The sequence below is a fragment of the Myxocyprinus asiaticus genome, chromosome 33 (assembly GCF_019703515.2).
Source record: "Myxocyprinus asiaticus isolate MX2 ecotype Aquarium Trade chromosome 33, UBuf_Myxa_2, whole genome shotgun sequence".
NCBI lineage: Eukaryota > Metazoa > Chordata > Actinopteri > Cypriniformes > Catostomidae > Myxocyprinus > Myxocyprinus asiaticus.
This window is the reverse complement of record NC_059376.1, coordinates 40,658,806-40,667,996: the sequence shown is the minus strand read 5'-3', so window position 1 is coordinate 40,667,996 and position 9,191 is coordinate 40,658,806. Positions and strand designations below refer to the sequence as shown.

Sequence of the window (9,191 nt, the reverse complement as noted above, 5' to 3'; positions counted from 1 at the left end):
ATATATATATATATATATATATATATATATATATATATATATATATATATATATATATATATATATATAAAGCAACAGACTTCCAAAAAAAAACAACCCACCCTATGACATATTAACTGGAGTCAAAAGTAACTTCCCTCATCCTTATTTAACCACAACACTCCAACTCACCTGTGTCGCACCTATACCTATTCCCACTCACATCTCCAGACGTTGGAAGCTATTTTAACCCTCTATCGCGTCACCAGCTGATTCACTGTTCTTTTAGAGGTGATGTGTAACCATCACTAGCCAGCGGCTACGTCCACAATCCACATGCCCAGCGCGCAGCACCAAAGTTTGTGCGTAAAGGAGGCGGCGCGCGCGGGAAGCCATGAGTCATTTCACAGTCACCCTCCTCAGAGAAATACTGATGAGGAGCGTTCCGCGCATATATCTGTGTCTAAACACAGATCTGCACTTGACTCGCTGAATTTAGCCGCTGCTGTTTCCAGCGGTGACAAGAGACTTTCGCGCAAGGATGAACCGAAGACGCGCGGCGGTTCCATCTATACAAACACATCGGGATTGAGATCTTACCTTCATTAACACGCAACTGAGGTGAGTGGTGATACAATAATACATGCAGTCATTATGCAAAGTGAACAAACTTATTGTGATGCAACAGATTATGCAAAGAGCATGCATTACATTTATATTGCATGGCATTGCACAGTCTACGGGAGTGAGCAGTCTACATGTAGCTTCAGTGATGTGGAACATGATCAAAGAAAAACTTAAGATGCGATGTCAAATTCGGAAGGTTATGATCTTTTAAAAGGATGTTTGACATTAGTGCTTATGCATATATGCCGAGGTTGTGTTTGGTGCATACTAATGTAGTGCATTGATAAGCTTTGTGTTCAAGAGATTACTGCTTCTTTCCCCAGCTGTCAATATGATTTATGCCTGATGGGCATCCTGAAAAGGTTACTGCTGTCTTATATTGAGTTTACCCAAAATGATTTGAGTGTAAAACAGAATTTCTCCAGGATCTCCGTCTGCAAACTGTTGAATCAGAAAAAAATTAAAATAAAATAAAAATCTGACCTCTATGTAATTTATGGTGTGCATAATATTCTATGAGTTGACTTGTTTAAATGCTTTTCTAATTGGTATTTTATTTGGTATTACCTGGTATTATAAACATACTGTATGAAATGTTTGAATGTCAGTGCATTGGATTAGATAACACAGCGTATATTTACACAGTGGGGTCAGAAATGTAACCTTGTGGAACTGATTTAGTTTTTTCAATTTTTCCAATTGATTACACAATGTTCCATTACAATGTAACAGTATATTATCAGCATAAAAATTTTGAGTGAAAAGGTAAACTGGAAAATGTACATACATTTGATAATATCTTAGTATTTGGTAACGAATGTCCCACTTTTGCTGGCATGAACAACTTTGCGCAAACATGGCGAACCATGTTGAATGTTCCAAAGAGCATCTTGTGCGCAATGTAAGCAAAAAAAAAACCTTTTGTCAGTGTCACAAACAGTGTAGAATGTAGTAAGATACACTACATTTATAAACAGTGTCCAAGTCTGATGTTCACTTTGTTATTTGGAAGACTACCTGACATTTTCATGGTTTCAGGGGTTCAGCAATCTCTCATATTCCTCCTCCCTTGCATGCCAAAGAGGATAGAATAATGTGTGATGAAGAGTCACTCAGCGTGCCCTCTCTTCTGTTCTTGAAGAGTGAATTTTCTAGAAATCCATTTTAATCAGGAGAGATACGCCACTGTCTGCGTGACCTCTTCATCATATGTCGTGGGCTCAATGCTTTGATGACACATAAACAGACTATTCAGTGCCTTGGGCCTTTTCTCTGTATGAATGGCCAGTGATGGAATTTTCATCTTTTTAGAAGCCTTTCAGACATTATTTCAGTACAAAAACCTGCATCTTATTTGCATACCACCCACAATCGAGTTTGACCAGGTGCCATGAGTATTTCAGTTAAGTCACTGTAATTCTTTTCATGGATAACGTGGCTTTTCGTCTATGTAAGATAAGCTTATTTAAGAGTGGAGCACAATTATTGGTGCACCATTGCCACACACGAAAAGCAAGCAGTACATAGATTTCTTTATATTTAAAAAGAGATGTTTGTGTAAATTTTTTAACCTGGTCTCAGAATCTGGTTACTATAGCTACATTTTTGTGAAATGATTTGCACGTTGTCCGTTGTATTTATCACAGCTTAGCAGAGGTGCTAAAACAAAGACTTTTATTCACTTTCGCACAAATCACGAGTGAAATGGCAGAATATCAGTTCATTTTTCACCCTATTCCTCACACAATGCTATTTATGATATCTAAATATTTTTACTATAGTGCATGACGTGTTAGGGCGTTACATTTTAACGTTTGCATTACATAACCAGCTACATTTACAAGCTTGTTTGAGTGCGATTAAATTGTGTGTAGCTCAACTGACAGAGCGTTGCACTTACGATGCAATGGACTGAGGTACCAGTCTGGAATGAGCACGCGAATCGACAACAAAATTATGTGGTTGCTTCAGCAATTGCATTTTTCCATCTCACATTTGCTTTTTATGACGCTATCAGTTAGGTTTAGGTTTAGGTTTTTTTTTTTTTGGATAAAAAATGTGGCTTGTTGAGCGCGTTGCCACGGAGACATAGCGCATGTGGAGGCTTCATGCCATCCACCGCGGCAACCACGCTCAACTCACCATGCGCCCCCAGCGAGAACAAACCACATTATAGCGACCATGAGGAGGTTACCCCATGTGACTCTACCCTCCCTAGCAACCGGGCCAATTTGGTTGCTTAGGAGACCTGGCTGGAGTCACTTAGCATGCCCTGGGATTCGAACTAGCGAACTAGTGAACTCCAGGGGTGGTAGCCAGTGTATTTTGCCACTGAGCTACCCAGGCCCCTAGGTTTAGGTTTAGTGCTTAGGGTAGGGAGGCCGGTTTTCTGGATTTAAATCTCAATAGAGGATTAACCTTGAAAACCTAATGTGTTTGGGAGAACATTTCTTGGACATTTCACCTCGTAACTGCCACAATGCGTGTAATAAACCACGTAACATCATTTTGCAAAAATGTCACCACAGCCACGTAATTTCCATGAGATCAGGCTGACATTTTCAATCAGGGCATCAGTATTTCATCAAATCGTAATCAAATGTTGAAGATGATTGTTTTAACCTGACATTAGGAATGTGCCCCGGCGGTCTACTAATCGACTAGTCGTCCAATAACTGACTAGTCGGTTAGTGGGATCAACTACTAACATTAATGGGAAACGCAATTCTCAAATTAACTGAGAGATGCAACTTCTTGGAAAGCGTTTTTTACATGAATAGGCTATAGTTTGCTGTGCTTAAAGTGAATAACATTCAGCAAACCTTCTGCAAGAAGTTTCGTCTCTTTAATGCTTTAACGTGACATTCAGTAGTTCTATAGCTAGCGTTCGCACTGCACTTCTTCATGCACTTTAAGTACTGATGTGAAGTACTGTGTGTTGGTAGGCGCTGTACTGCCATCTATCGATGTGGATCAGCATGATCATCTCTGATGCCCCCGCCAGCTTTGGAATATCATTTGCATCTGAAAAATGTCGGAGTTTGATGTAATTTCTAAAGTTATTTATTACTACTATTATATAATTGCTTTGCCTAAAAACAAACGTCAGAATTCAAGCGAACAGACTTCTACTGTTAAGGACAGATTATTATTGTTCCTCATATCAATAATCTTTGGAGACTCTCTACGTTTCACGTTATTTCTAAAGACAGTTATTACCTTTATTAGAGAACTGCTAAGCGTAAAATGAACCTCATTATCTAGCGATACATTATGTCATCGTAAAGGAAAGATTAGAATTGTTTTTGATGATCAAATTTTTGTAGAACTCATTTTGTTTCCAAGCAACCAAAATCAGGTTTACACAAAATCCACAACAATCGCTGTGCCAAGCAACTTTGCACTAAACGAATGAAGATGTAGATGCCTTACCGTTACTGATGTTTATTGCCTTTGCTGGTCTTTCTGTCTTCTTGCTTGAAGCAAGTTTCTTCGGACCTTTTTTCGCTTCTTCAGTAGTACAGCTACTGAATCTCCTGTTGTCTCCGCTGCTAAAGCACGATAATAAGTATGTTCCATTGCGTTCTTTTCACTCTTCGCATCACCAAACAACAAAACTGTGTGCTAAATTAGCATAGCCAAGTGTATGTACATAGGCGGTAGCCAGTGAGCGCAAGGATTCTCTTCTTCGACATTTAGTGAAACACCGCGGGTCGTGATTTCAACATGGCGAAACACATTGAAGGAAGTGACCCGCACAATGTAGAATAAAACACTATTTATAGAAAACTATTATGAGTTCAGTCTTCATCTCATGTGAGTGAACACCATTCGGATCAAACTTAACAAAAACACAATTCATTCGTTAATGTGTACAACTTTTTAAATTGGCTCCAAACTGCTAATTGCACTTTTAAGTTTAGTCCATTTCATGCACCACTGCTGTTTCAGCCATCAAAGTGTTGCATCAACAATAGAAGACGTCGGTCATTAAATCCTCTGCTTTAAGTTATGTTCCTGTATTTGTGAGGTGCTTTGGAGAGATTAAAGTGTTTTGCTGATTCTGTCTGATACTGCTTAAATAAGCAGTTGCAGTAAAAAAGGTTTAAACTGCTTGATGTTGTGAACTAGATGTGTCCCCGCATCATTACCTTGCAGTTCTGCGCATTCGCCCTAATATTCCCAAGTGCTCTGGTTACACTGAAGCCTGTCATTCCGTGTTCAGGATGTGCATTGGTCTGTATTGGAGCCTTTCTTATGTCTTACATCTTAACTTTGATAGTTTTGTGCAATATGATGTTATAGTAATTTAGCCTATTCATTTGTTGAATATCCATTGATTACCATGTTGTGCTGCGCTTAGCATCCATATATCCTTCTGAAACACCTCCAGTTAAACACTATTATCCTTAACACCGACTAGTCGTTCAAACAACCAACCAACCTGTCGATTATGAAAATTGGTAGGTTTGCATATTCCTACCTGGTATTTATCCAGACGCACAATCTAGTCAAACGTACTTTTAAGGTTATAAAAAGCCAATTCAGTTGCATGAATCGCAATGGTGGAGTGATGTTGTACAGTTTCAGTAAAGCATGCCAGATCACTGTAGACTGCTGCATCCTCTACAACCATGCACCGGTAAATTGCGCCATGAAAACAGTTTTTTTTTTTACACTTTCATGCCGTTACCTGATTTGCATGTTTCTTTTAGTGAATTGCGTGCTAAAACGATGCAGACAGTGAATTCCCTCTTGCATGTTCGGAAGCCTCCATATTAGCCTTCATATAAGACTACCTTTCAGTGGTGATGCCTAAATATTTACCTCTCTTTATGTAAAAGATGGCAACCGTATCCATTAATTCAACAGAGGGCTTTGGAGATTACACAGAGAGCGCTGAAGCTCTGGTTGTTGTGTGTCGCTGCGGGGTTCTGACAAGTACTATGCAAAGAAGGCCAAATAATTGAGATTTAATCTCAGTCAGAGTAAGTCAGGCCTCCAGGCCTTGGAGAGACCGGTGAGCTGAAACACAACTTATCGACTGTCTTTGTGATGAGTGAGCCCTTCCAATCGCCCGCAGGCCACCATGACTTCCTGAGAATCTGTTAATAAATAATAGACTCCTCTCAAGTCCTTTTAAGAAATAGATCACCCTAATGCCATTAGATATATGCTCTTTTCCATACGTCAGTCCAGAATCACCACATTTGAAAAGGACCAAAAAAGACAAAAACACACTAAATACAGTATGTATTCCATGTGTCACTGTGGGTTATATATTCTAAATATTCTTTAGAGTTGTGTGCAGAGTTAAGTTTCTATATTAGTCATTATTTTTGTCTTTTGATGAAAAAGTCCTTTAAATTTCATGTCACATTCATTAATTTTATTATGGCATATCATTTAGCATATTTAAGTTGACGATAATGTGCAAAATGACAAAAACATGTCAAACCTTTAACAGACCAAACTTTAAACAAATATTCCAATTATTTTGAAAAATGTAAAAACTACTTACAATTATTTAAACATTTATCAAACATATTAAAGATCAATGTTTAATATGTAAGATGTCCTGAAACCTGAGCTCCTGGAATAAAAGCTTATAATAAATATATACTGAAGTATTAGCTACTTTTTAGAAATTACTTTGTTGTGAATTCCTCACGTTTAGACGGTTTAGGATATTACGTTACGTTTAGTGTGTTTTATAGAAATATTCTTGGTTCGATACACGTTAAGCTCAATCCACAGCATTTGTGGCATAATGTTGGTTACCTCATCCCTCCTTTACTTTACAAAAGGCAAAACATTAATGGTTACAGTGAGGCACTTACAATGGAAGTCAATGGGGCCAATCCGTAAATGTTAAAATACTTTAAAAAGTATTTAAAAAGTAGTGTTTCAAAAGTATAGACACAAGATTATAAAATTATAAGCTTCATATTTCTGCTTTTAAACCCTCCTAAAATTGGCCCCATTCACTTCCATTGTAAGCGCTTCACTGTAACCTTGATATATTGCTTTTTTAAAGAAAAGGAGGGACTAGTCGTGTTAATCCACAAATTATGCCACAAATGCTTTCGATTGATCTTAACTTGTATTGAACCCGAAATATTACTTAATATTAAATGGAAACAGCATATTCACAACGCAAGTTACACATTCTGACTAGCACATAACTTAGTTCAAGTTCACCTGTTCATTCGCTTCATTGTTTGAGGAGATGCAAGTTGTAATATTACGTTTTTGTCGTGGATATGTACATCAATATTTTTGTCCATGTATTTATTTATTTATTTGGTTAGTAGCTGTGTAGTAAGTGGGATAATGTACAGTCAGCCGGATGTTATCGCACAATAAACCCCGTCAGAGTGATCAGGATGTCTTGTATCATCCTGAAGGGGTTTATTTTGTGATAACAACCGGCTGACTGTACATTATCCCACTTACTACACAGCTACTAACCAAATAAATAAATACATGCACAAAAATATCGATTTGCATTGAAACTATGTGATTTGAGAAGAAAGAAATCAATGAACAGCTGGAATCAACCTCCGGTTTGCGTCAAAGATCTGTTGGTGTTTATTTTGTAAAAATGACCGTCTGACTCCTCAGTATTCAGCCTATTACAAGACTACTTGCCAGATAAACAAATAAATGCACATGAAATATTGATATGACTTCAAATAATTGTATTATCTTATTTGTAAGCAGCTCAAGCGGTTTAATCCCTAACATACTATGACTGGATTATTTGAATCAATTCTTTCCAGATTTTTCTCTTTAAAAAAGTGTTAGTGCACTACTAATATCTTGCAATATCATTTTTTTTATAACTGAAAAAATTGATCGGCACACTGTTATAATATCCCCTTTTATTGATTAAAAATAACAGCAATGTTTCGATCAAACTGATCTTCTGACGAAGAAGGGTTGGATACGCGTGCACTTTGTTATAGTTTGACTGTCATCATGATGCATCTTTTTCGTCTTGTCTTCATTATCATTGTCACAATCAAAAACCCCTTCGTCAACAAGCATTTCCGTCAGTAATTTCCTTGATGAGATTAATGTGTGTGGACTACTTTTATGGTGGTTTTCCTTGTTGTTTTTGAAGCTGAAAGCAGTGATTACTATGAGCTTTTTTGTGTGTGTTATACAGAAAAAAAAAACAACAGCAAACATGTTTGGAATGAAATGGAGGTGAGCAAATAATGTCAGAATTATGATTACTGGGTGACCTATTCCTTTTAAGTGTCTAATTCTTGAGGACGTTTCTAGATTAGACGCTTGCTTTCTTCTGTTCGCTAAGTTCGACGAGTTGTTTTGTTGACTTGTTTCATGTGCATGGCTATATGGGTGCCAGTCTCTTCATATGTTTGTAATGATCATCCGGTGTCATTTTTATTCACAGTTTGCTAGAGGACTAAAACAACAAATGCTTCGGTGCATCCCTCACCAGTGGCGAAATCAAAGAGTCTCGTTGCATTCGCTGCATTTGGAGACAGATCAGATCACATGGTGGTCTTTAATATGTATAACTCCATCTGACTAAGCCGTGAATGATGGAGAGCGCTGATAACAGGAGAGAGCAGAACAGGGGTGAACTGTGTAGCGCAGGCAGGCTGATGTGCAATGCAGCATGGCAGCTCAAAGCGCTCCGCGCTCAGCCAGCTGAGGTACCGAGCAGCTGGTGTGTCAGCATGGAGTTCCACTTGGATCACCGGAGAGGTCCAAAGGTCAGACACCGGTTGATGTGTGATGGGGAGATCAGAGACTGAGAGACTGATCTCTGCTCTTGGACTATTATTATCACACTGAGTCTGGCGAACCCTGGAAGGGATTCGGTTTCTCGCGCCCCCTGTGCGTACAAAAGGAAAGAATGACAGTCGTATTAAGAGGGAGGCCAGACGGAAATTAATGTGGACACAGGAGAAAATAGGATGAGAGATAGTGTGACAGGGGATTTGCACTAAAATACTTTGTATATGTTTGTTTTCATAGACCACATGAAATCATATTGGACCATATTTACTTATTAATGAAGGTCTGATTGTGCTCAAATCATCTGTGGTTGTTTGTTTTTCTAATCTTTCATCAGAATGTAATAACTATCTCCAACATTGAAACAGCTTGACTGCTGGTGTAACCAAGGCCATGTGGGTGGGGAAAAATAATGATAACCAGTAATATTAGACAGAGCCAATGATATCCATGATCCAAGCCCCGCCCTCCATTTCCAGACTACGTTCAGAACTGCATACTACTACACTACTCGTACTGTTCTTGCAGTATACTGTATGTATACTTTCCATAGTATCCAAATTGTGATGCATTTTTGTCATTGTTTGTGTTCTACTGAAGAAAGTCATACACATCTGGGATGACATGAGGGTGAGTAAATGATGAGAGAATTTTCATTTTTGGGTGAACTATCCCTTTAAATGTCTAATTCTTGAGAACGTTTCTAGATTAGACACAAGATTAGACGCTTTCTTCTGTTCGCTGAATCAATGAGATGTTTTGTTGACTCGTTTGATGTGCACGGCCATATGGGTGCCAGTCTGGCAAAGCTC

At 38.3% G+C, this 9,191-nt stretch overlaps 1 protein-coding gene across 1 annotated transcript in view; it reads left to right on the top strand.

Annotated features, from left to right (window-relative positions):
- The first annotated feature begins 388 nt into the window (after nt 1–388).
- The window catches only part of LOC127423731 (alpha-1A adrenergic receptor-like), a 33,412-nt gene continuing 24,609 nt past the window's right edge, over nt 389–9,191 (top strand). Inside the window, exon 1 of the mRNA XM_051668269.1 lies at nt 389–600. The gene's annotated coding sequence lies outside the window, so the exon portion shown is untranslated. The remainder of the gene's footprint in view (nt 601–9,191) is intronic.